General features: G+C 40.6%; 2 long non-coding RNA genes across 3 annotated transcripts in view; one reads left to right on the top strand and one right to left on the bottom strand.

Moving 5' to 3' along the window:
* The window catches only part of LOC146500033 (uncharacterized), a 347,579-nt gene extending 334,598 nt beyond the window's left edge, over positions 1 to 12,981 (top strand). The window contains exons 3-6 of one of the 2 annotated variants that reach the window (XR_014869874.1): positions 10,380 to 10,805; positions 11,500 to 11,708; positions 11,872 to 12,052; positions 12,425 to 12,981. This is a non-coding gene — a long non-coding RNA (uncharacterized LOC146500033). Of the gene's footprint in view, positions 1 to 10,379; positions 10,806 to 11,349; positions 11,709 to 11,871; positions 12,053 to 12,424 lie in introns of those variants that run through there. The other variant, XR_014869873.1, reaches the window with a different exon arrangement.
* LOC146500034 (uncharacterized) lies at positions 11,066 to 11,411 on the bottom strand. The gene is made up of 2 exons (XR_014869881.1): positions 11,314 to 11,411; positions 11,066 to 11,267 (listed from the first exon to the last, which is right to left on the bottom strand). It is a non-coding gene; the product is annotated as an uncharacterized LOC146500034 (long non-coding RNA).
* Positions 12,982 to 15,086: the final 2,105 nt, after the last annotated feature.

The raw sequence follows: 15,086 nt of genomic DNA, 5'->3' as shown, positions 1-15,086 counted from the left end.
ACGATTCAATACAGAGAGGTCTATTAACACATAGTGAGTGAGAAAGGTGACTGGAAAGGAAAAACTCAATGCATCATGGGAATCCCCCGGCAGCCTACATCTATTGCAGCATAACTAAGGGAGGATTCAGTGTCACCTGGTCCAGCCCTAACTATATTGTAAACATACACGGCAGACCCGGGTGGAAATTCATGCTTTGCAGCATACTTTATTGGCTCACGCGGTTGCTGTTCACAATGCTCCCAGAGCTGCAGCTCTCCCGCTGCCAGCTCAACATAACAACCACCATAACCACAGGACCCAGTACAATATTTAAGTCGGCGGGGCGTGATTGCGGATGCCGTACAGGTGCGCCCGCCTCCTCTGCACGGCACCGCAGGCCACGCCCCGCCCTAACTATATGCTTTAGCAAAAAGGAAAGTTTTAAGCCTAATCTTAAAAGTAGAGATAGTGTCTGTCTCCTGAATCCAAACTGGAAGCTGGTTCCACAGAAGAGGGGCCTGAAAACTGAAGGCTCTCCCTCCCATTCTACTTTTAAATATTCTAGGAACAACAAGTAGGCCTGCAGAGCGAGAGCGAAGTGCTCTAATAGGGTGATATGGTACTACAAGGTCATTAAGATAAGATGGGGCCTGATTATTTAAGACCTTGTATGTGAGGAGCAGGATTTTGGATTCAATTCTGGATTTAACAGGAAGCCAATGAAGGGAAGCCAAAACAGGAGAAATATGCTCTCTCTTTCTAGTCCCTGTCAGTACTCGTGCTGCAGCATTTTGGATTAACTGAAGGCTTTTCAGTGAGTTTTTTGGACATCCTGATAATAATGAATTGCAGTAGTCCAGCCTGGAAGTAATAAATGCATGAACTAGTTTTTCAGCGTCACTCTGAGACAGGATATTTCTAATTTTAGAGATGTTGCGCAAATGGAAGAACGCAGTCTTACATATTTGTTTAATATGTGCGTTGAAGGACATATCCTGGTCAAAAATGACTCCAAGGTTCCTCACAGTGTTACTGGAGGACAAGGTAATGCCATCCAGAGTAAGAATCTGGTTAGATACCATATTTCTAAGCTTTTCAGCGCCGAGTACAATGACCTCAGTTTTGTCTGAGTTAAGAAGCAGAAAGTTAGTGGCCATCCAAGTCTTTATGTCTTTAAGACATTCCTGCAGTTTAACTAATTGGTGTGTGTTATCTGGCTTCATGGACAGATAGAGCTGGGTGTCATCTGCATAGCAGTGAAAATGTATGCTATGTCTTCTAATGATGCTGCCTAGGGGAAGCATGTATAATGTAAACAGAATTGGTCCTAGCACTGAACCCTGTGGAACTCCATAATTAACCTCAGTGTGTGAAGAGGACTCTCCATTTACATGCACAAATTGGAGTCTATTAGATAGATATGATACAAACCACTGCAGTGCAATACCTGTAATACCTACAGCATGTTCTAATCGCTCTAATAGGATATTATGGTCAACAGTATCGAATGCTGCACTAAGGTCAAGAAGGACAAGCACAGAGATGAGTCCACTGTCAGAGGCCATAAGAAGATCATTTGTAACCTTCACTAAAGCTGTTTCTGTGCTGTGATGAACTCTGAAACCTGACTGAAACTCTTCAAATAAACCATTCCTCTGCAGATGATCTGTTAGCTGTTTGACAACTACTCTTTCAAGGATTTTTGATATGAAAGGAAGGTTGGAGATTGGCCTATAATTAGCTAAGACTGCTGGGTCTAGAGATGGCTTTTTGAGTAAAGGTTTAACTGCAGCCACCTTGAAGGCCTGTGGTACATAGCCGATTATTAGAGATAGGTTGGACTTGGATAGGACTCTAGCTGCTTAACATTTTCAGATCCTTCTTTGTCATGTTTTTCATTTCATGATGCTCCAAAATTTGGCCTTGTCCCTCATGCAGAGAGATCGCTAGACTCTCTCAATCTTTGATATTATGTATTGCAGATGAAGACACATTCAAAGTCTTTGCAATTTTAAGGTGAAAGATATTTTTTCTGAAATTGTGCAACAGGTTTGAAATGCAGTGCTTTGCAAGTCTGTGAACCTCTGCCCACCTTTGCTTCTGAGAAACTCTGCCTGTCTAAGATGCTTCTCAAATAGACATACAGACAATACAGACCTCTTGCCTGTTATTAAAAAAATTTGAATGATAGAAAAAAAAAATCACTTGTGCGATATATTGCTTGGGTTTGCATGGATTCAGTATGATGAAGGCATCATTAGAAGACATAGCATACATTTTCACTGCTATGCAGATGACACCCAGCTCTATCTGTCCATGAAGCCAGATAACACACACCAATTAGTTAAACTGCAGGAATGTCTTAAAGACATAAAGACTTGGATGGCCACTAACTTTCTGCTTCTTAACTCAGACAAAACTGAGGTCATTGTACTCGGCGCTGAAAAGCTTAGAAATATGGTATCTAACCAGATTCTTACTCTGGATGGCATTACCTTGGCCTCCAGTAACACTGTGAGGAACCTTGGAGTCATTTTTGACCAGGATATGTCCTTCAACGCACATATTAAACAAATATGTAAGACTGCGTTCTTCCATTTGCGCAACATCTCTAAAATTAGAAATATCCTGTCTCAGAGTGACGCTGAAAAACTAGTTCATGCATTTATTACTTCCAGGCTGGACTACTGCAATTCATTATTATCAGGATGTCCAAAAAACTCACTGAAAAGCCTTCAGTTAATCCAAAATGCTGCAGCAAGAGTACTGACAGGGACTGGAAAGAGAGAGCATATTTCTCCTGTTTTGGCTTCCCTTCATTGGCTTCCTGTTAAATCCAGAATTGAATCCAAAATCCTGCTCCTCACATACAAGGTCTTAAATAATCAGGCCCCATCTTATCTTAATGACCTTGTAGTACCATATCACCCTATTAGAGCACTTCGCTCTCGCTCTGCAGGCCTACTTGTTGTTCCTAGAGTATTTAAAAGTAGAATGGGAGGCAGAGCCTTCAGTTTTCAGGCCCCTCTTCTGTGGAACCAGCTTCCAGTTTGGATTCGGGAGACAGACACTATCTCTACTTTTAAGATTAGGCTTAAAACTTTCCTTTTTGCTAAAGCATATAGTTAGGGCTGGACCAGGTGACCCTGAATCCTCCCATAGTTATGCTGCAATAGATGTAGGCTGCCGGGGGATTCCCATGATGCATTGAGTTTTTCCTTTCCCGTCACCTTTCTCACTCAATATGTGTTAATAGACCTCTCTGTATTGAATCATATCTGTTATTAATCTCTGTCTCTCTTCCACAGCATGTCTTTTATCCTGTCTTCCTTCTCTCACCCCAACCGGTCGCAGCAGATGGCCGCCCCTCCCTGAGCCTGGTTCTGCCGGAGGTTTCTTCCTGTTAAAAGGGAGTTTTTCCTTCCCACTGTCGCCAAAGTGCTTGCTCATAGGGGGTCATATGATTGTTGGGCTTTTCTCTGTATCTATGAAGCGCCTTGAGGCGACTTTTGTTGTGATTTGGCGCTATATAAATAAAATTGAATTGAATTGAATTGATGAGAATTAAAAAGTACCGTAACCTAGATGCACACATTACCTCAGAAAAACTGAACTTGTGGGCCTATGTGTGGCCCTCACACGCAAAGATAAGCCTGGTCATCTCACATCCTTTATTTGTTCAGGGATGTCAATAGGAATAAAGGCCGATGATCCGAGCGCAGTCGAGTTCAGTCATCAACAGAAATGTCACAAATACACCAGATACACAATCCTTACACTTAAGGAGTAAAAAACAAACAAAAAACATCCTCTTAGATTCTGATTGGAGAATCTCCTTTAATCGGATCCTCTTTCAGCCAGAACAATATTTATATCAGTCTAGGGAGACAGCCGGTACATATGTAAAACCCAAACAATATCATAAATATTAATATTATTGGTGTTTTAAAAAATTATTTATGAGATACCAGGGGTTTGAATATGCTGAAATATTCTGTTGATCACTGAAAGCTGTTTGCCTTCATCTTGGCGTTTATTCCTAACTTGCTTTTTTTTTCTTGTTATTTTCCATGTAAATAACTTTCTGCACATTTGCAGGATTTGTAAACTCTAATTCTAACAAAAGTTTTGCCCGTTTAACTTTTCAAAATGTGAATTTAAGACCAACTACCTTTAATCACTTGCTGACAGAATTCATTTTGTTTCCTTGTTATGATCTTTAGTCGATCACTTATCCCGCAAATAGAAACTCTCAATTACTTCAATCAGTCATTTGAATGTCAATTAAATTCTGAAGCCTTATTATTTGAAGGATTCTGTGTTAAACTTTCTTCTAAGTGTTTTTACAATGTAAAATACTCAAATGATTCATTAAAAAACTCAAATGAATCCATCCACTGTTTTGCAAACTGAAAGCGCTGACGCACGGGGGCACACTGCTACTGATTTTGCAGCACAGATTGGTTTGAAGCTGTGCGCCTAAACATCAAATGAATGATCATTTTCAGTTTTCAGTGACCCTGTTTATCTCTTTAATCTGAGGGCGAAAGAACACAAGCCTCAAACATGCCGTGCAACACGTATTCTACAGTGAACTTCCATCATGTCAGCAACACAGAGGAAGACAGCGCTGATTTGTATTGAAAATCAACTTGCAAACATTTGCTTTGTACTACGTGCACAACGTGACAGACTTGGAGCATTGTATGCCTCAGTCAAGGTTAAGGCCTTGTCAATCATTTGTTTAAAGTACTTCGCAATTAGGAACTCATTCTGTTTGTGAGGTTCTTTGTCACTATCACAACGATATCCATTAATAACAGCTAGAGGTAAAAAACAAAAAACAACAAAAACAACTTTAATTTTCTGGGAAGGTAAAAGATTTTTGCAGCTCTTTTCTACACATATATATTACACTGATTTTTTTCTGTGTATTTCTGTATTATAAACACATCTTCTTCTCACGCTAATGGATACCATACCAACATGGGAAACAATAACAGATTTCAATTTAAATGCAATGCAAGGATGCCCATGTTTTAAGTCTCTGAGGGAAAATAACAGGAAAACACTGACATATAAATCTGTAAAGAGAGTGGAAAGATTCAATTTGCTAACGGCAAAGAGATGAGTGGCTGTCATAGAGGCGGAGGAGGGGAATGATTATTAGGGAGGGAATAGTGTGGAGAGATAGAGAGAAAGTTAAGCGAGCAGTTTAAATTTCTGCACAACTGCTGCCACAGACTGGCCAATATACAGTTTTAATATCAAAAGAACTTCCCAGTCTAAGGCATTTCACAGAAACAATACAAAATAAAAGTTAATCTAAATCAAGTGGTTTCCATTCAGTGTTTGTTTGTCTGTTTATATTTGCAGAATAGCCACAAACCCAACTCTAAAAAATAAGCAAACAAGCCGATATTTTATTCACAACAGACCATAAAAACCATATTAGATGTAAAGATTGTAAAGATTGAGACATTGCATTATTTTACTATTACTGCCTTCATCCTGCTGATGGAGATCTTCTCAGACTTGATGTTGGAGACATTGCTGGAGTGGAGTGCGCCTTGCTCATGCAACACATGAAAAGGAGACCTGACACCACTACTAACAAGTCTTATTGTGAGCTGCACCTCCCAGGAGTGAGTAAAACTCCACCTGCTGACGGTCCAGTGCTCAGCAGGGAGATCTACTTGACCTTTGCTCCTGGATCACAGAGAGGGGGGTGGAAACTGTATGCTCCTCCTGTCACATGCCAGCGTGCCCTGAACATTGCACGAGGCAAACTGGCAATATGTGCACCCAGTAGTGTGTTTAGCGTTAGTTGGTTTTAGCTGTTTCTGGTCCCTGCACAACCATAGTGAGAGATTGGTTCATACTGCCAGCAGCTAAGTGAGACAGGGAAACAAATATCAGCACTGGTATCAGCAATACTGGCACTTTTTTTAACTGGTATTAGATCGATACCAAAATTTGCTATCGCACAACACTAGTGGAGATATAAATATCTCAGGGTCTTGTTCATGAGTGACGGGAGAGTGGAGCAGGAAACTGAGAGATCGATGTGGCATCTGCGGTAATGGGGTGACGAGAGCGCTAACCCTGAAGCTGTCAATTTATAGGTTGATCTACGTTCTGCCCCTCATGCTCTCTGGGTGGTGTAAGGAGAAATGAGATTGTGATACAAGGAGAAATGTGCTTCCTCTGAAGCATGTTTGGCCTCTCCTTTAGAGACAGAGTAAGGAGCTTGGTCATTTGGGAGTGCTATATATATATTATAATTACTATGATTAATTGTCACCAGAGATGGGCAGTAACGCGTAACGCGTTACTGTAATCGGATTACTTTTTTAAAGTAACGAGTAAAGTAAGGGATTACTATCGCAAAAACGGTAATTAGATTACCGTTACTTTCATGTAGGAACTCTGCGTTACTGCGTTACTAAAACCGTGATTTTTCTGCGGGAGTGTCTCATGGCAATGACGTAAGCGAGTGTGATGTTCCTGACAACAGCTGTGTGCAGATCAACAATGGATCATATATCGAGTCCATAAAAAGTGACAAAAACATTAGTGTCCGTTGTGCGTGGGAAGAAAACTTCTTTTTACAGCGAAAAAAACCCCTAAACAAGCACCGAGTGCACAACGTAGTAATGGGAAACTCACAGAGAAACTGCCGTATCCTTCCACTGACCTCTGCGGCACACCTGCACCAGGGTAAACCTCCGCCTACCCTACTCCTGCTTTACAGGTGAAAATAGAGCAAAAGGACCGCTAGTCTTTTCTGCTGTGTTTTACTTGCATCTATTTGAAAGACTGAGTGTAAACACAAAAAAATATATTTTATGTGCTGGAATGTGCAGAAAATAGGTTTAAATGTTAAACAAATTTCTTCCAGTCAGAGAATGTTGCATATATTTAATTTTTGCTTGATGCATAAAGTTAAAAGATTAAAACTAATAAAACAAGTTTTAAAAAGAGACTTTTCCATTTGATTACATTTTGTATGATGGATTATGCAGAAAAAGTAGAATTGGGCTGAAAGATCTATCACTTTATCACCTATTCAGGTTGTAAATCGTGTTTTTAAAAAGTAACTAAGTAACTAAGTACTTAATTACTTTTGAAAATAAGTAATCAGTAAAGTAGCGGAATTTCTTTTTAGGGGAAATAATCAGTAATTAGTTACTGATTACTTTTTTCAAGTAACTTGACCAACACTGCTTGTCACAGCAAAATTATTCTTGGCTCAAGTTAGTACCCCATGTACTGTATGTTAAATATGTTGTTAGGGGAGGAATAAGATGGACTCGTACCCTCCTTGTCTTTGTTTGTGTGTGGGGGTAAATTGCTACATTATTATGTTACACTTGGTTTTAAAAAATGTATTTCTGACTCGAAAGGCCGCTCTGGATCAGTGAAGTCTAAAGTGCACGACACAATTCAACAGCAAAATCCAAGCATAGAACAGGCAGGTTGGTCTTAATGTAGTAAGTGAATCATTAAACATGTTCATTACTATTATACTGACTTATGATTTCCATTGGAAATACTCTTAAACAATAAACCAAGGTTTCATGTTTAAATGTAATAATTTAAGTTATTGGACTTTTACAGTGTGTTAAATGGGTAAAACCTTTGTTGCCACTGACACTGACACTAGCTAAATATTGCATTCGCTTCTAAATGAAGACCTCTGACTCATCTGTTACAAAGCAGTGGCACAGTGCTGCGTATTTGCTCATGAGGACATATTGTTGTTGTTCTGTTTGGAGAAAATTCTTTCCACATACAGCAGCCCCGTTGCATCACTAGTCTATCTTTGGCACAAAGATTGTTGTTGTAGTGAAGCTGACAAATACTGGCCCTGAGTGTGTTTTCCGTCTGCAGCGTCATGTTGAGCAATAAATTACGTAGTGTGTAAACTGTTTTGTACATTTAAAATTAAAACAAGGTGTCATGGTCGTGGGTCTGTGTCGTTTATGCATTTAGACGTTTTGGGTTCTGCTTTATGTAACCCTTGTGGTGTCCTCAGATCAAAAATGGTCCCTAGGTGAATGCCAAACGAGCATATGGGAATCCCGAGGAATGGTTTGTTTTGTTTTTCAGGTTTTAGTGTTTTTCGTTGTTGTCAGTTTTGGCCGGCGGTCATAGGTTCTGTCTAATAACATGACGTGAGACTGGAGGAAAATACATCCATGGATTGGCACTTTATTAAAGAAGGCACATGTTAACAGCACAAAAACAAACAAAAAAAAACACTAACTAAACAAAATGACTTCCTTTTATACTCTACCTTTTCAGGTGAGCATCTGGAATAGCCCAAGCATGTTAACTAACCAACATGAAAACATAACCCTCCACACAAACAAACATACAATAACAATAAAGCACATCACAAACATATACATATTTCCAACACATAAACAAACCAATAACATAAGCTTCACCCTGGCACACTAAACTGCTCCAGGAGCTCTTAAGCAGGTGATTGAGCCCCTTTCACTCTTTTGCTCCACATCCTGCAAGAAGCAACCAGGACAGGTGAGTACCTTTACAAGTTACAACGATCCTCAAACACCGCGTACTCAAAGACCGCTAAGGCCGGAAGTGCGAGGCTTGTGAAATGGGACGGTCTAGCCTCCGTCGCGCTGCCCAGGTTGCCTAGCAACCATGATACTAACAGCTGGAAACGTTTCATACAGCTTTGTTTGACAGAAATGAAGGAGAAAATCTTTTGTTCATTTGTTTGTTTGTTTCTACATGAGCTTTGATCATTCTCTGATTAAGCTCAGCTATTGAACGGCGTATATTTTAAAGTAAAGGCTTTAAAACCAAGTTAGTACAAACGTCACTAATGTCACATAACTTTGCCGACATGTGGCCAACAGTAATGTTTTAATGTTCTTCGTTATTAAACATTTGCACATAAATAAGTGACATGATATTTAGTACTTACTTAAAGTTTACTCTTCGGCGCCCCTCATCCGCCGTTTTTTTTCGGCAAAATTATCCACTCCCACCGCCGCGCTGTGCATTCTGGGATATGTTGGGCCATGAAGTCTACACCGCCTGTCACTACCCGATCCGTACCAGAAACCCGATCGGTACTCCGCATGCGCAAATCTTACGTCACTTCCTCTCTTTGCCAACATTGCGACATTCAATATATTTGAATGATACGGTTAGCGCCCAGTTAGCTCCTAGCATTTCTCAACAGCTCTGCCTCCTTTTCGACTGCCCGGGACATTTAAACAATGGATAATCCGTATACAAACAAATTCATGCTTTTCTCCTCAACAGAGAGCGTTCCCCGATTGAACAACAGCGCCGTAAAATAAGAAGAATGGCGCCTAATTACAGACTTAATAATATTGACTTAGCAATGTGTCACGTGAAGATTCAGCAGCCAGATTAAGTGTTTACTGACAATTGACAGTGATAGCGGACATCATCATCACTATACTAATCAATCCTCTCCACACAGACAAGCATAAACACACTCGACTATCACTAAATCAAACTTAACACACGTTTGTAATGACGCCAATTCAGTTTACAATTGACCCTGTGCACGAGAAAATGCTAACTTCCTGGTTTGAGACCGGATGTGGGGTTGTACATTTCCGGTAGCTTTACTTTGCGGTCAATCGCTACTGCGAAGATATACTCCAAAATTGATGTCCAAAACTCGAAAACGGAACGATCGCGTTAAGTTACAAAGAGGAAAAGGTGGGAACACTCACCACTGTTGTGTCATAAAAATCTAATGATCAATTTTGACGTTTAAAGAGTTTAGATCGATCAGTTGTTTACATCACTAAACACAAGCAGAACTGCATCACTGCAGCAGAAGACACATCGTCCACATTCAGAAGCACATCTCTGTATAGTGACTGGTCTTATGATTTAAACAGGCAAATGTTCAGCATTCAAACTACATGTGAAGAATAGTCAAACCAGATGTTTTCCCCGTTATGTCGATATCAGCTCGTCAAGTACACACCTACACAGCATGTTAACAAACCGTGAAAAAAAGCCACACAAAAAATTAATGATTGCTGGTAACGGTTTCTATACATTAGTATTTACGAAGGATATGTTGTGACTTACCTTCAAAATTACAGCGGTCCCTCGCTATAACGCGGTTCACCTTTCACCTCGCTGTTTCGCAGATTTTTTAGTGCAAGTTTGCATGCTTTTTTACGTCCTGCGTCCTGATCGCTGCAGACGATCTCCTCCGTCTCTCCTGTACAGTACAGAATCACTGCATCTATCGCTAGCAGTGTGACTCTGAAGTGCAGTGCTGTATGTCCACGATGTACACGAAACGTTTTGCACCGTCAAAAAATAAAATTGGCTACTTGATTTCACCTATCGCTGGTTATTTTTAGAACATCCCAGATAGCAAGGAAACATTGAACAGATGTTGATTTTCCATCTGAACCATCAGAATCGTCAGGCTTGAAATGTCAACACAAAACCAATGTTGAAACAACATTGAAATACTGATGAAACCTGACACTGACATTGAAATAACATTGATTCACTGTTGTTCTGTCATCGTTGATTGTTGATCTATTTATAGTTGACAAGGTGACAACAATCACGTTGAAAAACCATTGATTTATGGTTGAGCAGGAAATTACAGCTGCTACCACTTGGACTATTCCATAGCCCCCCCTCTCACAGTGGTACATCCCTTCAGGTAACCATTGTCTTGTACAGTAGAGCGGGACATTAGATTTACTCTCAGCGGAATTGACCGGAGAAGGCATCAGTTCATGCACTGCACTGGCCTGCACCACGATTAATATAAGGTAAGAATGAATGACTTTTGTTCTATTCGTTATTTCCACGGTTGCATTTGAATAACAGTAAAAAACAAACAAACTTGTTAATGTAAAGTTTCGGACAAAATGTGGGAGCCCGAAATTGTGTCTACTTTCATCTTACAATCCGGCAACAAATAAATTGCACTGCGAACAAAGTCAACAAAGAAAACATTTTCGTTTCATACTTTTCCGTTATATTCCCTTACAAAGCTAGCTTTAACGCTTCGAGGGTTCCTTTGTTCTTGCCGTCGCCTCGGCGCTTGACCCAGACTTTCGCTCTGTAGTTGCTTTTTAGCATAGTACTACAAAAAATTGTAAATCTGTGATATATGATTGATAAACGTAAAGGTAACTGTATAGATGTGTTCAATGACTTTGTTACTTTTAATGATTGGAGAGCACCAGCTTCGATTCGCACTCAATTCAAACTTTACGTTGCACGCTCACCTAACTTTACGTTGCACGGTCACCTAACTTTACGTTGCACGCTCACCTAACTTTACGTTGCACGCTCACCTAACTTTACGTTGCACGCTCACCTAACTTTACGTTGCACGCTCACCTACCTTGCGTTTGCACCTTTTGTCCACACGTAAACTGCGTTTTATTATTTATTTATTAGTTTTTCGCCTCTCACTGCTTAAGCCATTAATCTTTCTGGAATTGTTTTTTTAAACAGATGCGACCTCACAAAAGATATTAGCTATGCTGTCAGACCTGACGACAGCTGTTAACGAACTCCGTGAGGAGGTCAGAGCCATCCGCCATCCCTGCTGCAATGAATCGGTAGATGCTGGGGTACTGCCTCTGGATTTGCCCTTGCACAACATTGAGGAGCTAAACAATGCAGAGGCAGCTCTTCAATCATAAGAGGCAAATAAGGCAATGGTAAGTATATAAAGGTTATGTACACTTTGTAACTATAAAGTGTAATAGCTGTCAGATGTGATTTACATACATAACAACGGCCTGTTGATTAAACACACAAGCACTTGCATACACATTTAAGACATGAGACACGCTAATTCCATCTCTTAAAATGTGTCTATAGGTGAGACGCTTTGCCTTGATTGGAGGGACCACACTGGAGGTGCGAGTCCGCCGTGTAATGGCTTATGCCATTACAAACGAGCTGGCCTCGGTACTCAACTGGGCAGGGAAAAAAACCAAGGACCAGACAAAGCAAAAAATGGCATTTAAAGATACAGCGCTCTGCAAATGCATATATGGTGGTAAGTTTTACAGTTTTTTTGCTATATTACTTTGTCTTTCTTAATAACAAGACTTTCATGTCCGGTTAATCTGGAGATGGAGTCTTTGGTCTTTGGCTTGTTTAGTCCTCGGGTTGTAGTTGTACAGCCCGAGGACCCCATGTTTATTTTGTTTTAAAGGATACACGGCACACCATGCTAAGACTTATCACTTTTTCCGCTCATAGCTCTTTGGGAATCAAATGCGGCAGTTTGCAGATTTACGCCTGGTGACTTTCATGTTTATCAGCCTAGGAGTTTACATACTTTCTCCCCGCTGAAGACAGTTAAGAAGAGCTTATTCATGTGCTCTAATTCACTTTTTTTGTTTGTGTGTGTGTATTTTTTTCCTAGATGGCCTGACGCAGCAGTTAGGGGCAAACTCTATGTCCGAGTTTGTCTTTGCACAAGCAGTGCAGAAATGGCTCCGATACGCCCCAGATCGTATGGGTATGGGTGGTGCAGGACGCACATCATGCATCCCCATCCCAGAGTAAAAAATTACAAACTTCTGTGAAACATATAAATGTAAATAGGAAACTGTCTTTTAATAAAGTATTTAGCAAACGAAACATGCCTATTGACCTTTTTTTGTTTATTTTTTTTCTCTGTTACATCACATGCAATGCTTTCTTATTTTAGGATATTAATGTTGACATGATACATTGTGAGACATTTGTTGTTTTTTTTATAAAAGGTGTCCAATTTGAGGAATAAGTACAATTATGTGTTTAGGTGGTTTAAGTATTGATGGAAACATGCAGTAGTTTAGTATTGGTTAAAATACCTATAAAGAAAGGTAGATTTCCAGTCATGATTTAACTGTTGTTTTAATAAAAAGCAACTATGCGAAAGAGGTGGAAAATCAACACCATAGCTCAACAGTGTTTCAATATCAGAATCTGACATTGTTTCAATGTCAGGTTTCAACATTGATTCAACATCAAAACCTGACGTTGTTTCAACATTAAAAAAGGGTGCAAGAGTGACGTTAGGTCAACGTCACACTTCAACGTTGATTCAATGACGTCACCTGATATTGACTCAACGTTGTTTCAATGTTTCCTTGCTATCTGGGATAACACCTGCGATAAATGAGGGACAGCTGAGAAATATAACATTTGAATCCATTTTCTCTTTTCCCCTGAGGCGTGGGGGAAAAATATCGACAAGTCGACGAACATCATTTACAGATATATTGGGTAAATGCCCGAGACATCTATAGAAATGTAAATCGCCGCTTTATTTATTTATTTGCTTAACTTGTTTTGGACCGTAAACAGGGCGCGAATAGGACACCGGAAACAAAGCTCCCCACAGGAGTTTCCGCACCGGAAGTAGCATATGCTAACGTGCACATAGTCAATAGGGTTCATTCGCTCGGTCAGCAGGTGGCAGTATCCTCGTACACTGGGGAGTACACTGCCATTAAACGAACAGAAGAAGAAGAAAACCTCTGCACATGCGCGGTACGGATCGGGGAGACCCGATTTGTACGGTCCGACTTTGCGCATGCGCAGTAAGGATCGGGGAGTCCTGATCCGTAACTATCTTTTTATTTTTCGTTTTTGTCTACATTGTACTGAAATGCTTCATTATTGCAAACATTTTAAGAGATACTTATTATTCTTAACATCTTAACAGATACTCTGACCAATAACTATCGTAAAACGCTACGACCGGAAGTAGACACCTTTCGCGCATGCGGGGTACCGATCGGGTTTCCAGTACGGAATGGGTAGTGACACCGCCACGTCCTTAAAATTCAGGGAAATGAAGGACGCATTTGAGGGCCGCATTTCGGGCAGCCTTCGAATTGGGACAGTCTTCGTCGCGTCGCTGTGACGTAATCGGCCTTAAAATGCGGCCTTTAAGGCTGCAGACCCTGAATTGGGATACAGTGAGACCTGAGTCTGGGCTCCGCCCCTGGTGGGCGGAGCTGGTCTTTGCTCCTTTCATAAGCTCAGGTGTGGGCAATTAGGTATTCCTCAGCAAACCTGAAGCAGTGAGTGCTTGGTCCAAGTTGGGCAAGTTGGTGTTTTTAATTTCTTTCAATGAAAGCTTGATGCGGGTCCCCCTAAACTTCGGTTAGAACGGTAGGTTACACAAAATGTACCACTTGAGCTCTGGCTGTTGGCAGAGATTTACAGTTATTTGCGCCCTTGTAGGTGGGAAACATTGCGTTCCTGTGAGAACAGTGTAGTGGACTTCACCGCCACTGACCCACATTTATTAGGGTGTGACGCAAACTTGTCACACTGACTTACGCTGGACAGTAAAACACAGGAATATTCCTGTGTTTTACTGTCCAGCGTAAGTCATCTCCTGCCTTTTATTTACAGAGTGTGTGTGTGTGTGTGTGTGTGTGTGTGTAAACATGAAGACAAATGTCATTACACTTTACAAAGATGAGTTTTTAGCTGCTTTCTAGCAAAGACATCACTAAACCTAATCACATGATCTCTGAGACCTGCTGTGGACATATGGATGCATAGTTCACTGATATATGCTGGACTAAAAGTCAAAACCAGAGCTTTAAAAGTGACCCTGAAGTTAATAGGGAGCCAGTGTGTTCATACACTTCTCTGTATTTAATTATTTGTTATTATTAATCTCTGGCTCTCTTTCACAGTATGTCTTTGTCCTGTCTCCATTCACTTACACCCAAACAGTCATGGAAGATGGCTGCGCCCTCCCTGAGCCTGGTTCTGCTGGAGGTTTCCACCTGTTAAAAGGAAGTTTTTCCTACCTGCTGTCGCCAAAGTGCTTGCTCATAAGGGGTCATATGATTGTGGCTTAAAAGTGATATCTCACTGAATGTCATCTGGGTAGCAGTGATAAGAAACGTAGTTAAAATTTGCTGAAGAAGAACCTATATAACAGAAATTACAAAGGCCCCAAAACAGCACCTTGTGGCACACCATATTCAGAACAGCCACAGAAAAGAAATAATCCAAAGTAGACGCCAGTATGACCTGTGAGTATGTCAGTCTTTTGAGCAGGAGCTCTGTGGTAG

The sequence above is a fragment of the Neolamprologus multifasciatus genome, chromosome 16 (assembly GCF_963576455.1).
Source record: "Neolamprologus multifasciatus chromosome 16, fNeoMul1.2, whole genome shotgun sequence".
NCBI classification, from domain to species: domain Eukaryota; kingdom Metazoa; phylum Chordata; class Actinopteri; order Cichliformes; family Cichlidae; genus Neolamprologus; species Neolamprologus multifasciatus.
The sequence above is the reverse complement of the archived record's forward strand: the minus strand, read 5'-3'. Positions and strand labels throughout refer to the sequence as shown.